The 16,976-nt window shown below is 39.9% G+C and overlaps 1 protein-coding gene across 49 annotated transcripts in view; it reads right to left on the reverse strand.

The window, feature by feature from the left end:
* The window catches only part of LOC117937160 (ankyrin-3-like), a 145,791-nt gene that overhangs the window by 89,300 nt on the left and 39,515 nt on the right, over positions 1-16,976 (reverse strand). The gene's annotated exons all lie outside the window — the stretch shown is intronic.

The raw sequence follows: 16,976 nt of genomic DNA on the forward strand, positions 1-16,976 counted from the left end.
GGAATCTCAAACCAACTCTCACAGGAACAACGCGGGATCAGAGGACAATTAAAGCCACAGCCACTTGTTAAAAGCAGAATTTAAAAATGAGAGTTAGTTACTAGTGTGAGGTACTTATTACAGACTTAGACTTAGCTTTATTAATCCCTTTGATATGACTCCCGCAAGAAAATTAAATTATTATTAAATTATGTTTACTTCATTTATCTGACAGCTTTAGCTTTAGATTCTAGTCGCTTTAATCCACCAAAGAGACATTCGCCCTCTAAACTTCTCTGGTTTCACTTAAGTAATTGATTAGGCTCAAATAGATACAATTATCTGTTATGTAATAAATAACCAAAGAATAGAGAAAATTCCAAAAACAATCATTTTCAAAAAACACCATATTTTTGTTGTACTGCACATTGCTGCAGATCCTCTTTTCAACATGTGTGTTTAGGTCTTTGTTTTAGCTACAGAGTGAGACATCTCACTACTTTACTATCTTTGTTGGGAGTGGCACATGCGCAGTAGCTCTATGATGGTTCAAGCTACCTACTGTTTTTCCAACTTTGGTCAGTACAAGGCAGGATTAGCTGGGAGACCTCTTCTAAACGAGGGACACTTGGTGAATACCTGCAGACCAGGGACGTGAAAGTAGTTAGTAGAAAAGCCGTGCAGATGTTGAACAGTTCACCGGAGACTGAAGGCTGAGGACATTCAGAAACCGTATCTCACTCAAAAGAGCATGGATAGTTTTTTCTCAACTTTGCATGTGTTTGAAAACACCAGAGACACAAAATAACACCCCAAATACCAGAAAAAAGAGAGCACACCCACAAGCTTTCGCTTAACCTAACAGCGTCAAAATGGACACCACTAGTCCAGACCAAGCGCATGTTTTATCACGCTAAAGGAGACCTTTAGCGTCAATAACAACGACAAAGGCACCTGACCAAGCGTATTTTACGAGATGAGAGTGAGAATGTGTTGAAACAGCCTAAGTTGGAAGAAAGCTAGAGACTTAGACTACACTTAGACTTCTCTTTATTGATCCTTTCTGCAAGGAAATCAAAATTTCCAGCAACAGTTTTCAGCAGCTTACAAAAAAGGTATAACAATTTAAATACTAGCCTGTGATATGATACTGCCGATATAATGCACCCCCTGTTGGCTCACATTGCAATTTAACAACAAGTAGAACTATTCAGAGGTTATTGGGTCCGTCCAGTCTAACTCCACATACTGTTGTGTTGACATAGTTTATTGTCAAAATGTTAACTTTTTTCCAAATCAACTATTAAACAAACAGACAGACTTGCCCCCACTGCTAAACACTGAACCTTATCAACATGATGTGGCCACTCATTACCAGAAAGTCTAAAAACAGGAAAAGGCCAGATGTATCCACCACCTGATGGCCAAATGTGAACACTGGACTATCAGATACAGAGATACCAGAGCCTGAATCCTGACTGCAGCAGATTACAGGGTCAATTCAGGCAACAGTCACTAGTCCTGTTGAAGTCTCCTTGAGCTTGCCACTGAACCCCCTTTAATCACTTAATGTCTGAGAGCCTTGCTCGTCGGAAAGGACACATAATAATACTCACTGCTGCTGTTGGCCAAAGTAAGGATAATACTCATCAAATCAGCTGCAGAACAACCTTTCAGTACTGTGATGCTCACATTTAGAACATTCAGACAAATGCTATTTAAAGTAGATTAACACAGACTTATATGTCTTTATATGAAGACTTAAGGCAACAGTGATACAGTGTAGAATGTTGTGTATGTGATTTTTATTTTTTCAAGCCTTATTTTAGTTGTTCTCTTTGGTATAAGCTTGAGAGTTGCTAGCAGTGCAGATTCAGTTCTGTCTGCCCACAGACTGTGGTGACGTCTACAGAGCCCTCGGGCCTGGGCCGAGTGTACACCATCTACCCAGCCGGCCCCCACCTCTCCTGTGAAGGCTCACTGTGACATGAGCATCAACAACTCTGCAGGAAAGTGGACGGTGAGGATGGAGGAACAAATAGCACTGCACCACTCCCAAACCTCATCCACAAATTAGTCAATTTGGATCGAGAGCCATAAAAGACTGGACTCAAAGTCTACCTACTCGGGCAAAAATGTATTCTGACCGTGTTTAGGTCTATTTTTGTAAGTGTTGAACTCATCCAGAAAGGATATACATGTTTTATTTAACTGAATCAGTATTAGTGGCCTCAGTGTTTATCTTTCTGTCTCGGGGACAAGCCAAGAACTACTATGAGCTGAGGGTGGACATGGAAGACTTTGAGGGTCAGAAGGTCTTCCTCTCTGGTGGTCCAGAGACGCAGGGATATGCTGAAGTTTCACCAAGGGAGCAGTAGGCGGGACCTTTTTTTCTGAATGTTCTCCCATTTAGCGAGTTATGGCCATGTTTTAACACATACTTTTCTGTTGCTTTATTAGGCCAAATGAGTTACTATTGATAAGTGTTTTCTGTTGGTTTTTTCCTTTAAAACTTTCAATTCCCCACCACTGACAAAGATCAAGAGGCTAATGTTTCGATGTATAGGCTGGGCGATATGACAATATACTGTCGTCAAAACCATATCAAAATGTCTGTCATATATATTTAACCATACTGCTTCTATCGCAATGTCCAAAAACAGTGGCCGAACTGCTTTATAGAAATATTTACGTTATTTGGACAATGCTTTACATTCTGTTTCTTGCACGTTATGTTCATTTTTCCCTCACGTTAACTAAATGAAAAACTATTCTGTACTTTTCATTTGTCTAGTATTTATATCACACAGGAGAATAAACAAATAGGCTTTACCATGTGGGTATTTCATATAGACAATTAGTTATTGAATTACCAGAAAACATGCAATATTGTGATATACAGTTTATCGTTATCAAGTTATGAAATGACCTACAGTGTATATATGGGGATTGAATATTTTGGCTATATCCTCCAGCCCTAGTTCAAACTGCGCCAAGAAGGCACTGGACCCAAACCGGGCCTATACCTTCACCCCACTGAAAGCATGCGTATGTTGGAACATTTTCAAAGGGCTCCATTACTCCATAAAAAAACATGATGATGAAGATCAGACCGTCGGCTGCTTCTTAATAAATGGAACTGGGTCAACGTCAGCGACGTCAAGAGTCACGGCGCTCAGTCTTGTTTAACTGACGCATCACAACCAGCAGAACTACGTGTGAACTAAATGTGCAAACAGAAGCAGACTAAACAATGTATTGTATCAGCTGTAAAAGAAAAGCAGAGGATTGTGTCTCTTCTGTCACTGTAGGTTACACACAGACATGCAGACACCAGTGTAATGATCCGTCTTTGGTGTTTTATGATGATCTGTGAAGGAGGGAAAGAGTGGTTGCCATGGCAACTGAGCCTCCTAAATTTGCAGCGCTGCGCTGGGTTAACTGAACAGTGACGAAGGGAAAAGCCCCCTCTGGTGTTAAATCAATAATCACAGAGATTTTGGATTGACCTACACAGTACGTATGTGATGGGATGCCACATCTGGGCATTCTGGACACAGATGTTGCTATTGCCAATGACATCTTTTTATTTACCTATGCAACTATTTTAGTCATTAGTGTTATGTATTAAACATTAACATGTCTATACTGAAATTGTGCATTCGGTCAGATTCTTTAGATAGTTCCTGATTTAAATAAACATTTAAAATGTATAAAATGAGAGGGCTGCATTACTGCTTGTGTACAGACATTTAACATTAAAAATAAAAGGTATGTGGAAACAAATTGTTTAGAAAAAGATCTTCAATATGAGTTACCGAGAAACAAAATTGGACATTATCAATCATGACTTGAGTGTTGAAAATGTTAACAATATTTAACTGTATGTTTTGAATATTTGCTGTTTTCATTTGTGTTTCCATCCTGAGATGTGTGAGCATGCAGCGGATCATGAAGCAATCTTGAAAAGTTGTTTTGTGGCTTAAACTGTACAAATCAGAACACTATTCCCTATAAAATGTTCAATGTCTCAAAGTGGAACCTTCCCTGTTAGCTTAGACAGCAGAATTACTTATTTGTATTAGATCTGGTCAAAGCCCTCTACTTTAAATGGTGGTAGATTTTTGGGTTTGCACTGAAACATAAACATTTTTCACTTTATGAGGTTTTTAACATTAATATGAGTTCCCCCAGCCTGCCTTTGGTCCCCAAGTTGCTAGAAATGATGATAAGTGTAAACCGAGCCCTGGGCGTCTTGTTCTACCTTTGAGAAAATGAAAGCTCAGATGGGCCGATCTGGAATATTGCCCTTTATGAGGTCATTAGGGTAAACGTGACCTCCGTTTTGCCCGCCCCTGAGAAAGAGAGAGACATCACGGCTCGCAAAACAAGCAAAGCTTCCCCCCCACCCCCCCTCTCTTCCTAACTAGCACTTAAAGCTACAGACAGAAATTGCACGTCCTAAGGAAAGCTCGTTGTGAGACTGGCTCTAGTGGCTGTAATTCTGCACCAAGGCTGAATTTTGGTAGAGAGACTTCAGATACAGTATTAGGGGACCACTAAGGTCTATATAAAAGAGACTTCAGATACAGTATTAGGGGACCACTAAGGTATATATGAAATCATCCAAAAAGCAGCAGGTCATACCTTTAGGTTCATCTTTGTCTTGACTAAGTCTACGAAATGTTAGAAAATAGTGAAAAATTGGCATTCACAGTTTTCAGAGGCCACAGTAAGGTCTACAGTTTGATTATTTTGGTTCAGTCTAAAACATTGAGATATTCAATTTCCTGTCAAATGTGAAAAAGAAAAACAGCAAATAATGGAAGCAAGTTTGACAAAAATGAATGAAACAATTGGTCAGTTATCAAAATCGCTCCTTTTTATTGTCAATCATTTGACAAATCTTTGCAGCTCTGTTGTGAAATGATAACAGTATCAAGTCTAAAGCCAATAGTTTATATTCAACTATTATGCAACCATGTGCACACTTTAGCCTCACCCCTCCCCTGGTTACTGATCATTAATTCTCAGGTACTCTACCAGTCCCTAGTGGTCAGTTTGTAGTACTGCACTGGCTGCAGCAGTGTAGTGACGACTGGCCCTACATGTTAACAATATCCCCGTTTGTTGTAAAGATTAGTACACAAAACCCAATGTTCAACAGCCTATAGAATAAATATATGTGCGTGTGTGTGCGTGTGTGTTGTAGTCCTGCCTCTGACTGGTGCTGCAATCTGATTGGCCTCTTGGCTACTGCAGTGTCAATACTCTCACAGCAGCACATGAGGAGGATAAAAACACAGCGTACAAACTCTTCAGCTCCGCTTTTCTGATTTTCTGCTTTTCATTGTCACATGTTGAATGTGAGCAGACTCTAAAACTTTTTAAAATATGAATTTAATCCCAAAACAAATATGTTTAGTCTTTTTTTTTTAAAGATGTTGAAACTCCAGACATCAGATTAGTGCATCAAAAACCCTCCCTTCAACTAGTTCTCAGCTGCAGGATCTGTCCCTCAGGTCTCCCTGCAATTGGCTGGCAGATGTGCTGTGCTCTCTGCTGATTGGATAACAGCAGATGACACTGCTGCTGCTGCTGCTGCTGCTGCTAGATCACAGGCACTGTGCTGATGTAAGGCCGTGTGCACATCTATTTGTGTGTGTGTGTGTGTGTGTGTGTGGGTGTGTGTTGACTGTTAAGGTAGACACACTATGCCAGCCAAGAGGGGAAACAGGGAATCGGACATAAACACTGTAAGACAGACATCAATCCTCCTGTCAGCTTCACAAAGCGCGCGCGCACACGCACACACACACACACACACACACACACACACACACACACACATTCACACACACACACACACACACACACACACACACACACACTCTCAGCTGTATGGGTTCAAACTGTACATCTGGTGGTCAAAGACTAACTCCCCTGCAACAAGAAAAACACATTGAGGTCCAAACTATAACAGAAAACAAGTAATGAAGAAGGACAGCTACTGTAGCACTGCTTGGTTAATCTCATCTAACAGAGAGCGCGCCGGTCATGAATAAATTAACATCTGGGCAGCACAAACAGCACACAGTGCACCAACAGGGGTGTGCAGCTGGATGTATGGTGGGACAAGTGAACAACCAAACTGCCAATACACTCACCCAAACAGAGCCCTGTTTTCACCTGCAAAATTTGAGCTGAATAAACAATCAGGAAAAGTGAGAATCTGAATGATATCAATATTTGAGAGTTTAACAAGACTAAGAGCCGTTTTACAGTCAACGCATCAAAGCGTGCGCGCTAATGTGACGTCAAAATGACGTAGATCCCGTACTACATTTTTTTTAGCGGTACACAAGAAAACGGAAACAGGAAGCCTGAACGTGGACTCTCAGAATGACTCTCTTGTAAACTTGCTGGGTTAAGATTAGTTCTTTTATAGTGAATGAAAGGCTTGAGCCAACCCGCTACTGTAAAACGCCCCTTAAGCGCCTACATTTAGGCTACCAGCTCTGTGAGGTGATGCCGGGGCCTTGCAGTGTTTTTGAGTTCAATGTTAACACAGCTGTTCTGTTTACCATGTTTATTCCTAATTATGTAAACTAACATTTGGTAATTGCTAACAAGAAGTACAGCTGATGGGAATGTTATAAGTTTAGCAGGTAGTGGTCATAAGACAAAGTACTGGACAAATGGACATTTGGACCTGATGGTGGAGCTAGAAGAAAAGTCAGATATTTTCTTTTGTTACATTTTTTAATATACTGTATTTCAAGCTAATTATTCTGATTTTTTTTTTCACTGGAGGTATCATAATGTACCCTGTGTACTTCTTTATATTCATTATTATACCTTTTATATTTCAAGTAGCACAAAACAAAGCAGTCAGACTGGTTCTGATGTGCAATTCTAGGTCCAATGTTGTTAAAAAGTGTCTTAAATCATTGAATGTTAAAATACTATTAGCCAATTACTTCTTCACACTCAGACACCATCGTTTATTTTTGACAGTTCAGATATCACACTTGCGGTATTTAACAAGAGGAGCCAGTAGTGGGCAGAGGATTGCACCTTTACCGAAATACAATAACCTGAACAAAACTTTAATTTCCAGAGCAAGTTCTTTGTGGAATAATATCCCAAGTAATCCCATTCGTTTTATCACAGGAAAGGTACATCTTACCTTCACTTAAATCATGTATCATGAGGTTTCTTTTTCTTTCTTTTTTTTTATTGTATTGTGTGGTTAGAAATATTGGATTTTCTTCTTTGTTTATGTGAGCTACCTTAATGTTAGCCACGTAATGTATTGTACTGTTATACATAACTATGTTTGTTTAAAGATACATCTCTATTTGCCTGGTTTGTTATTGTTTTTATTTTATTTTATTTATTTATGTATTTATTTATTTATTTTTGGTCTTTTTTTGTTATTTAGCTCTGTAACCAGATGTTGTATTTCTTTTCTTTTCTGTATATGTCATGACATCTTTTAATGTTGTCTGATTAAATGTTTTTGGACCTCTTGAAGACGTCTAGGTCATCTAGGCGTCAGCTAAGGGGGATTTTTTATTATAAATACAAATACAAATACAAATATGAGTTGGTTTTGGAGAGTTGGTCAACTTGTCACATTTGCCAGCCCAGTTAGACAACAAACACACAGCCAGGTGAGGAAATAATCAAATCACTGGAGTACTGTATGAGCAGTGGCCCTTAGCTGTACAGCTCATAGTCCAAAGGCAATTAAGGAATTGCTCAGAAAATCAATAAAGCACTTTAGTCGTATGTCCAACATCAGCACGGATGTTTCCTCTCTCTGCAGACTCTCGGGCCTCGTGGCCACACTGCGCTGTGCTTTTTCCTTATGTAGGCTTATTTTCTCATATAGAGCGCTGAAGGGAAACCCAAACCTCTGGGTTCTGTAGGAAAACCTCATTTAATATACTACTTTAAAAAAAAGAAGAAAAAAAAAAGAATGTATGTTATGGATGTGTTGGTCATTAAATATTCCGTATTTAGAGAGGAACAAGCTAATATTTGTGGTTTATTCAATATTTGTTTCGCACAGCCTTTAATGAACACCCTTTCCCATAAGCCTGAGACTTTTGCAGGGTTATTGTCAATAAATAGTTGACTTTAGAAGATATTGTTTTGTTTTTTTAATTGAGAGCCCCTTTGATGAGCGGTTTGATATGAATGAATGAATTCATTAATTAATCAATGAATTCAGTGGTCTTAACTAAAGGGTACGGTCCAAAGCTGTCTTAAAAGCTTCATAAAGAGGAATAAAGACAAAATGTGTATAAGGAGAGGGAGTAGGGAGGGAATTGTGTAAATGAGGACAGTGATTTTGACTCCATGATTCCTGAGTGGCTGCACATCTCTGCACAGTGTTAGTGGGCCAGGACATGAATAAACCAAGAAACCCTTAAAAACCTCTCAGCAAGAATGCAGCGTTAGCTCACCAGGGTCACACAGTAGCACACTGCAATCCTATACAGTCAGCCAGCTACTGTGAGAGTGACACAATACAGCTTCTATGTATCCATCCTATCTATACACCCCATCCCAGCATGCACTGGAGAAAAGGCGGGGAAGTACCATAGCCAGTAAAAGAAATGGACAATGTGACCCCGTTGATGAACAGAGACCATCGAAGGATATTAGAAGCACTTTTTCCGGTGAGTGCGGAGTGTTACTGCGCAGCCTCCAACTGAGCTTGACGACGTAGATGTGACGCCAGCAACGCATCTGAAAGTTGTCAGTCTTCTGGTAGCCGTGCCAAGAGAAATCTGTCATTCCGATTCTTGCAGAGACGGAGAGCGTAGGTATATGTTAGGAGACGACACAGGCACAGCACAGGCTAATTAATGCTGACTAAAATGCTAGTTAACATTAGTAATTAAACCTAAACAGCTAATGTAAGTCCAAACTTTCTGCCAGCTTATCCTGTACAGTTCGGTAATTCCTCTACTATACAACAGCAAAAATGGAATGCTCTTGGCGGGGGAGTGCTAGGTAGCATCAAAATGGTGCCATAGGAGCTACGCTTTGTCGAGGCTGGCTCACCCCCTCGGGATCACAGAAGACCACAAGGCCCCTGGAACAGCACTGAACTGGGAGGGGATTTTGTTGTAACAAAAACTGTTTCCCATAGACAATCTTAACAAAAAGTGTCACAAATACTCAGAACTACAGTGGTGGAAAGTAACCTTAAACCATAACGGTTACTACGGCCAAACAAGCAATGACAAGAACAGGTGTGAATCAAAAGAAAAAAAAATATGGACGTGTGTGGCTCTCTGGGATGTGAAATCTAAAAACACACCCGCAACCATCTCTGCTGCCAAAGACAACAAAAGATCTTTGAGATTGTGACTTTACATACAGTTATGAGATTTTGTGTAACAGGACTGTATTAATGTTATGCTACTTTATACTTCTATTCCACATTATTTCAAAGGGAAATGGTGCAGTTTTTTAAGTCCAGCTTCCTTATTAGAGCAACCGTCCAAAACAAGGTATGCCAGGGAACTGTCTGTCTGTCTAAACCAGGCGGGTGTCATCCCTGCTGTTCGCCTTCAGAACGTCCGCTACACCCTAACCACAGCGGTAGGCTCCCAACAATTATTACAAATTTGCCTGATTGTCAATTATTTTACATAATCTGGTTTCTTTGTTTAACCGCGAATAATTACTTACATTAGCTGAGGTGGTAATTGTTGATTTTGTTTAGATTAGTCAAATTGTAATTTTATAAGTAAATATTGGTCAAACTATATATTTGTATTATTATTTCAACTGTTAGTTGTTGGCACTTGAGCGTAAACATGCTCATATTGACAGTTAGAAAAAATGTTTTATGATAATAAAGACATGTTGTTTACTCCAGGGCTATGTATTTGAGTTATTACATTATCTGCGTTACATGACAGTGATATATTACCAAAAGATTTATCCTGAAAGTCATTCAAAACCTTAATTTGTTTGCAAAATACATGTGCATACATGTTTTAATTTGGCTGAAAGAGACAATTATATTGTTAATCGCAATTGCACAATTATAACAATTATAATTTTACAGCAAAGTTGGAATTGTAACAGCTCTGCACAGCAGCCAAGAGGCTCTCTTGAACAGACACACACAGACTCCCATCGTGTCTACGTCGTGACTCTGTCCATGCATCAACAGCTCCCCCACTGAGCACACGCACCAGAGGGGAAACATCAAATACTCCTCTCCCCCAGTTTCCTCCCTTCTTATATGCTACGCCACTGTTTCTCTAAACTGTACGGCAGCTTTAACTAAATACTGGTGTTTTTTTTGCTCCTGATTGACACCACATGACATACTGGCACCCTCACATGAAAGGACAAAAAACTGTTCTTTTTTTTTTTTGTTACCCTGATATATCTTTCAACAAACACACAGATTAGTGATTCCTGTCCACACACGACCAAACACAAAATGCAATTTTAGTTAATGCAACAAAACAACAAAACTCAGCGACACAACAGCAACAAAGCTGCACACATACAGAGAAGGAGGCATCTCATTTCAGTCAACCATAATTCAATATACTGTACTGAACACTAATCTGGCCGTAGAAAAGGACATTCAGTGAAATGAAGATGGGTTTAATCTGCTGATATGCAAGTGTGTGGGTATGTTTACATGTAAAAATGAACTGGCCCAGTTCTAAGTGTCGATCTTTCACTTTAGAGAGAAGAGACAGAGCTGCAGGGAACCAGAGGAAAGGGGTATAAAAGCCTAACTAACAGCATCCTCTCGTCTTCCTCTCTCTGCCCACTCTCCAATTTCCTCCTCTTTTTCTGCCACTTCATCAGTCGCTCTCTGCATGCTTTCTCTTGTTACCCCTCATTTTAATATGATTTCATCCTCCTCTCTCTCCCCTGCCTCTTTTTTGCAGTATGTTATGTGGATGTGTTATGTGTTACCCCACCAACCACCTCCTTGTCGTCCCCCAACCACCAATCACGATGCTTGGCAGGCTCTGCACCAATCCTCTGGCCCAGCAACCCCCTCTACAGCGATGTAACAGTGAATCTGGTTCCGCGAGGGTGGCATCAAATATGATTGCCTTCCTTTTCTTCTCCTTTGCCCCTCTTCCCATCACTCCTTCTCTAACTCTCCTCCAGCCCTTTGTTTTCCTTTCAAGATTTCAACCCACCTGTCTATTCTATCTTCTCTCTACTCTAGCTTTCATTTCTCCTCTGCTCCGTAATGGAGTCACTCTATAATTCATAACACTCTCTCCTCTGATGGGTTACTAGTTTCTGTTTTATCATCTATGCTGAGTGCTCATCAGATATTCAGTGGTGGCCTCTGGTTTACTTCGGCTCTTGTGCATGCTTTCCATGTCTTCCTTGCTATTTAAAACTTAACATTTATCTTGAAAATTAAAGTTTCTTTAGCTCAGTTTCTGTCAGTGGCGACACAAAATCAGAAACAATGGAGAGAATGAGAGAAGTTTCCACGTCGACATTTCATTGTAGATCTTTTAGAGAGCCAGCTCGCACATTTTCTTTTATCGCTCATACGTTTCTCTCACTGTCAAACAAAAAGACGTGGTGGTAAATATCTGCAGCAGAATCAGCAGTACTCAGCCATCTCTTACCTAGACTTTGAGGAAATGCCAACATGAATACTTTTAGACCCCCCACTCAATATATTTTACTATTAATTTGTTTCTGATTTTATATTTCTGCACACAATTAATATTTCCTTAAATGGTTTATATCGTTTGTGTTTTTATCCTGTTTCCAAGCTGCACAACTAATTACCTTTTGCGGACGTGATGAATGACATAATATTTGCAGATTGAAGAGTGGAACAATTGGGTTAGAAGCAGGAGACATAGGGTGTTTAGGCTGCAACTAATCATTCTTTCCTTTTATCAATTAATCTGCCAATTATTTAGGCAATCATTTGGTTTACAAAATGGGAGACACGTGTGAATTTTATAGTTTTCTTAATAGCTACACAAAAAGTCTAGTAATTAAACGCAAACAGCAAACAGACAAGATCATCTTTCTTGAACGCATCAGGCAACCTTCTATATACTATATGAATGTAAAGTCCTCGTGTATTCATAAAGAAACAAAATAAATGTAAAAATCAGAAATTTAAATGGGTAGCAGATTTAGTGGGGTGTAAGGAACAAAGAGACAAAGAGCAGGAACAACGACTGGGCTTCAAATATGAATCTTGGCTTAAATAAGTGTCAGGGGATGAAAGTGGTACAACGCCTGGTCCCAAGGGACCCGTGTGTGTGTGTGTGTGTGTGTGTGCGTGCGCGTGCGTGAGCGCGTGAGTGTTGTACCCTGCTTCCTCCCCCCAGTCACGGAAGCAGAAGTGTGGCAGAACAATGCAGCCTTCTGCCAGCTGACAGAGATGGAGGGAGGGAGGGAGGCATTGAGACAGATAAAAAGAGATATAGGGTGGAAGGGGGGAGCAGAGTGGAGGCTGCAGATTAAAAAAAGAAGCCAGAATTGAGTCCTTCTCAAAAATAAACCTCAAAGGGAGTAACGTGTCCATCCCCCCTCGCTTCAAAATTATAGACATCCTAGTCATATCCCAGTATGCAATCTGGCTCTGATGCAGTACAAAATCTGCAAAGTCAGTCATCTAATCTTCAACTACATCATTTTGCTCATTTGGTTGAAATTGTTTTTCCTAAAAGTACAGAACAAGAAGGGTCTACATCCATCCATCTTCATTGCAACACTGACAATGCAAACATGCTGATTCTGAACAGATGTACACTTTACAATGCTTAGTTGACCTTGTTAATTATCGCTAAACACAAAGTAGGACGGGGGAATATCGGTTGTTAGTTCTGCAGGTAGTCTTCTTGGTCATTAACCAATGTGCAGTCCATCAAACGACTGGCAGACCAGGCTTCCCTTGACTTTAACCTTTGTTTTAGGTCATGTTTCTTTCTTTCTTTCTTAGATCATTTGCATATATCTTTACTATTCAGCATCAATGTATATTATTAAGGTGGAGGGGGTGAATAATCCAATTTGGGTTTTATTCCTCCTCTTCTTTGTTTAATATTACCTTGTATGTGCATAAATAAACTTAAAGTTATTTGTCACTGTTATACCAATTTGTTTTCATCTATAAGGAGTGTGCACCTGTTTTTGTTTGTGTGTGTGTGTGTGTGTGTGTGTGTGTGTGTGTGTGTGTGAGAGAGAGGGTTATCCAAGGCAAAGGACAGAATAGAGGTGAGAGGACGCCGCCACCGATTGCCACAGAGTCTGGAGTCCCACCATCACTAAGAGCATGAGATCCAGAATGATAAATGAAACAAGCTGGAGCAGGAACAATGCCAACAATTGTGACTGAGTGTTTTCATTTCACTTCTCTGCCTTGAAGCCCATTTGGTTACACACACCAACTTGGTCCTGTTGCCAATTTTCAGTCCCTGCTGAGAGAAATATAACCTTCATACTGCCTTGGAAGGTCAGCACGATGGCTCTTTTTCCAAAATATCATATTGGTGTAGAGCTGGGCAATATATCAATATTATGTCGATATCATGATAAGAGGGTAGATTTTGTCTCAGATTTTGAATATTGTAATATCGTGATATGACGTAAGTGTTGTCTTTTACTGGTTTTATAGGCTGCATTACATTAGGTGATGTACTTTTCGGGAACTTACCAGACTAGTACTACTACTGCTACTACTACTACTACTACTACTATTACTAATGTTCCAGCTGCTCGAATATTTGCATTTTCCCCACTTAGACATTACATGCTGCTGGGGTTGCCTTTCCCTGGGTATCCATTTCCCACTTCAAATATACCTAATAATTATAATGTAATATGAATTCCTGCAGTGAGTTTGTGATTATTTGACTAAGGATTTCTATTTATTTCTATCTACCTTGCTCTTAATCTCTGTCTTGCTTCACCTGACACAACCATTAAGCTTTATGCAAATGATTGCGTTATGATGTCACCAATGTGTAAATGACAAATGACGCCATCTAGCTACTTTTATCGACTTTTGGAGGTAGTGCTAGTTACTTTTCTTGGAAAAGAGTTGGCAAAACTGGTTTTTGCCACGGGTTTGCCAGACCTGTGCTAAAAACACTCTCACCGTGGATTATGAGAGGTAAAAAATAAATAAATGAACATCTTTTTAAATAGTTAATTCAGACTAAATATGTAGAAACAAAATATAACAGCCAGTGTTGTCTGTAATTGTAATAACAGTTCAAACTGCGAGAAGTACATGCTATCAGATTAGCTCGCTAGTGGTAGGCTAGCGCTAGATAGGCTAACCAATCGCTCACCTTACAGTCTCCCATCTGACAAATTTCTTTTGTTGTTCATGTGTAGGTGAAACTAATAAGATACGTTATAAGTATTTAGTATCTGTTTTTTACTTAGAGCGAGCCAGGGAAGTTGTCTCAACCTGCCTTCAGTCTTTAAGCTAGGCTATGCTAACCTGACTGAATCTTTACATAACGCAGACACGAACTTGAATGCTAATCTTTTCTAGTAACACTCAGAAAGAAGGCAAACATATTTTCCAAATGGTTGAGATATTCCTTCAAGAAATAGAGTGAGTAGGAGGAGAATGCATGAAAGATAAAGGGGGTCTGACATCAAGTGGCAAGTGTTGTATCTGTTAAATCTACAGTGTCTGAGAGACAGACAAAAAGCCAAGAGATAGAGACATGAGGTGAGCTAAAGCAAGGAAAAGAAAGGTAATTGAGGTGACATGATCCAAGGAGAGGATATTTTTGCACAGTGATGCCAAGAATTGTCCCCAGACAGACAGCGTTATAGATTTACCGTGAGTGATCCTAGGATAGCCAATACCCTCATAACAGCAATACGCTACAAACACTGAGAAATTGATGTCACCCTATACACAAACACACACAATACAGCAACACATTTCCCTCACCTGTTGCCTTAATAGAGAAATCATAAATCTGTGATCACACAAGCTCAACATTAAGCTTCAAGGTCAACCCTCCCTCCTCCGTTCCCAGTCACATTCCAGCTCTTCGGATTCCTTAACATCAAAATTCAAAAAGAGTTCCGCCGTAAAATTCCTCTCAGTGTTTGTGCCAAAGCTCGTCACTATACAGCAGATCTATTACACAACAAGCTGAAGAGGATCAACCCTCCATGATGCCTTCAAAATCAATACTGGTGTCCAAATTTCAGTGTAATATAATTTCAAACACTTGTGGAAACCATGGCAGATCCACGAATGGGATTGATTATTAATCCATTATCGTTTTCTGAGACAATACACACTGACATACAAACATTCTCTAGTCACTACGCCACATTTCAAAACCAGTTAAAAACACTGGAGGGAAAAACAGTCCTCAACTGAGAATTTCCAAAACTGATCATTGTTGGTTTCAATATTCCTTAAAATTATGTCATTGGCTTACTGTGATCTTCTTACCCTAACCTCGTCATGATCAACCAATCAGAGGCGGGGCATGCCGGTGCCGTCCCTCCAGCCCATCCATTCCTGGCCCCTGTCAAACCTCTAACGAATGAAAATTATGTGGAAAACTTGATGGAAATATGGCATTCAAGTCTCTTCATTGGTTCACACAGCTCTGATGTTGTGTTTATTCAGAGGAAGTTACATACACTCCACTAAATTTGTGGCTTGTAATGATACACCAACCTTTCTACCTCAGCCAGTCATTAAACCCTTTTCTGCTATATTTGTCCAAATCCTGGGCATGAAATGTGCAAAAAAACTGGTGATTAGAAAGTCAACATTACCCAACTTCCCTGTCTACTCCTGAAAGACAAGAGTCCTGAATTTGTGACTTAAATATTGACATATGTTGTTTTTTGCCATTTTTTGAGAGCATTCAGCTCAGCATGAAAGAAGAAGCACTTGCTTGGTGCTTGTCTTGTACTTCAATTATTGAATTCAACTTTATTTACCACATGAAATCCAACAATGTACAATTCCAGTGAAAAGTACTCCATCAGCTCCGTCAACTTATGCATGATATGTCATAACTTAGGTTCTACCTCACAACACCACAGACTTCCTGTGACCATAGGAAGTCACCTCTGTCCATGTTGACCTCGATGCAAAGGAGGTCACTGGTATTGACACTTTGTGACAGGTGGCTAACCTTGGATTAATGATGTCCTCTGGCTAGTCAACACACACACACACACACACACACACACACACACACATAACTCTATGCACACAATCCAGAGCCAGCGTGTACACACACAGGCAAATTATTTTTAGCCGTGGGCTCAATCAGTTAGTCAAATAACCACACACACAGGCACACACACACACACACACACACACTGTCTACTTCAGCTAAAATGTTTTGTGAAGCTGTCTGTGCACTGAGAAAGATAATTGATTTCAAGTGACACATATTGATTATCTTACATATGCATGTTTGTGTGTGTCTTAACTTTGTCCTTGTACAATGACGCATGTGCAAAAACACACACACGAAAAACACCCTCCCACACCTAACCGCAAGGTGTGACTGCTGACGCTTTCTGCCTCCATTTCACATGAAAACTCAAATTCCTATACATCAGCTGACGGAGACACAGTAGGAGATGTGGACATAAAGAAGAACATTTTTCATACAAGAAAGTTTACATGGAAACAGTGCGGGGGTGACTGAGGACAAGCCCCACACACACACACACATAAAGAAGCATCACCAAAGAGGCTTTAACCTGGACATATAACAAATTAAAAGTATGTGTGTGAGAGAGGATTTTTTATATGATGAAGGTTTTAATATTCTGGGATTTTGTTATGAAAAACTAAAGACAACAGCATAAATGTTTAGCAGTCACGTCAACTGTTCTTTAATAGCAAGGCCACTGCCTGAAATACCAATTTGCCCTCTATAGCTTAATGTTATATTTTCTTTTCTTCCCTGTCTATGCACTCTTGTCATCCATGCCCCCCCCCCCCC

This window comes from Etheostoma cragini, chromosome 21 (genome assembly GCF_013103735.1).
Source record: "Etheostoma cragini isolate CJK2018 chromosome 21, CSU_Ecrag_1.0, whole genome shotgun sequence".
Lineage (NCBI taxonomy): Eukaryota > Metazoa > Chordata > Actinopteri > Perciformes > Percidae > Etheostoma > Etheostoma cragini.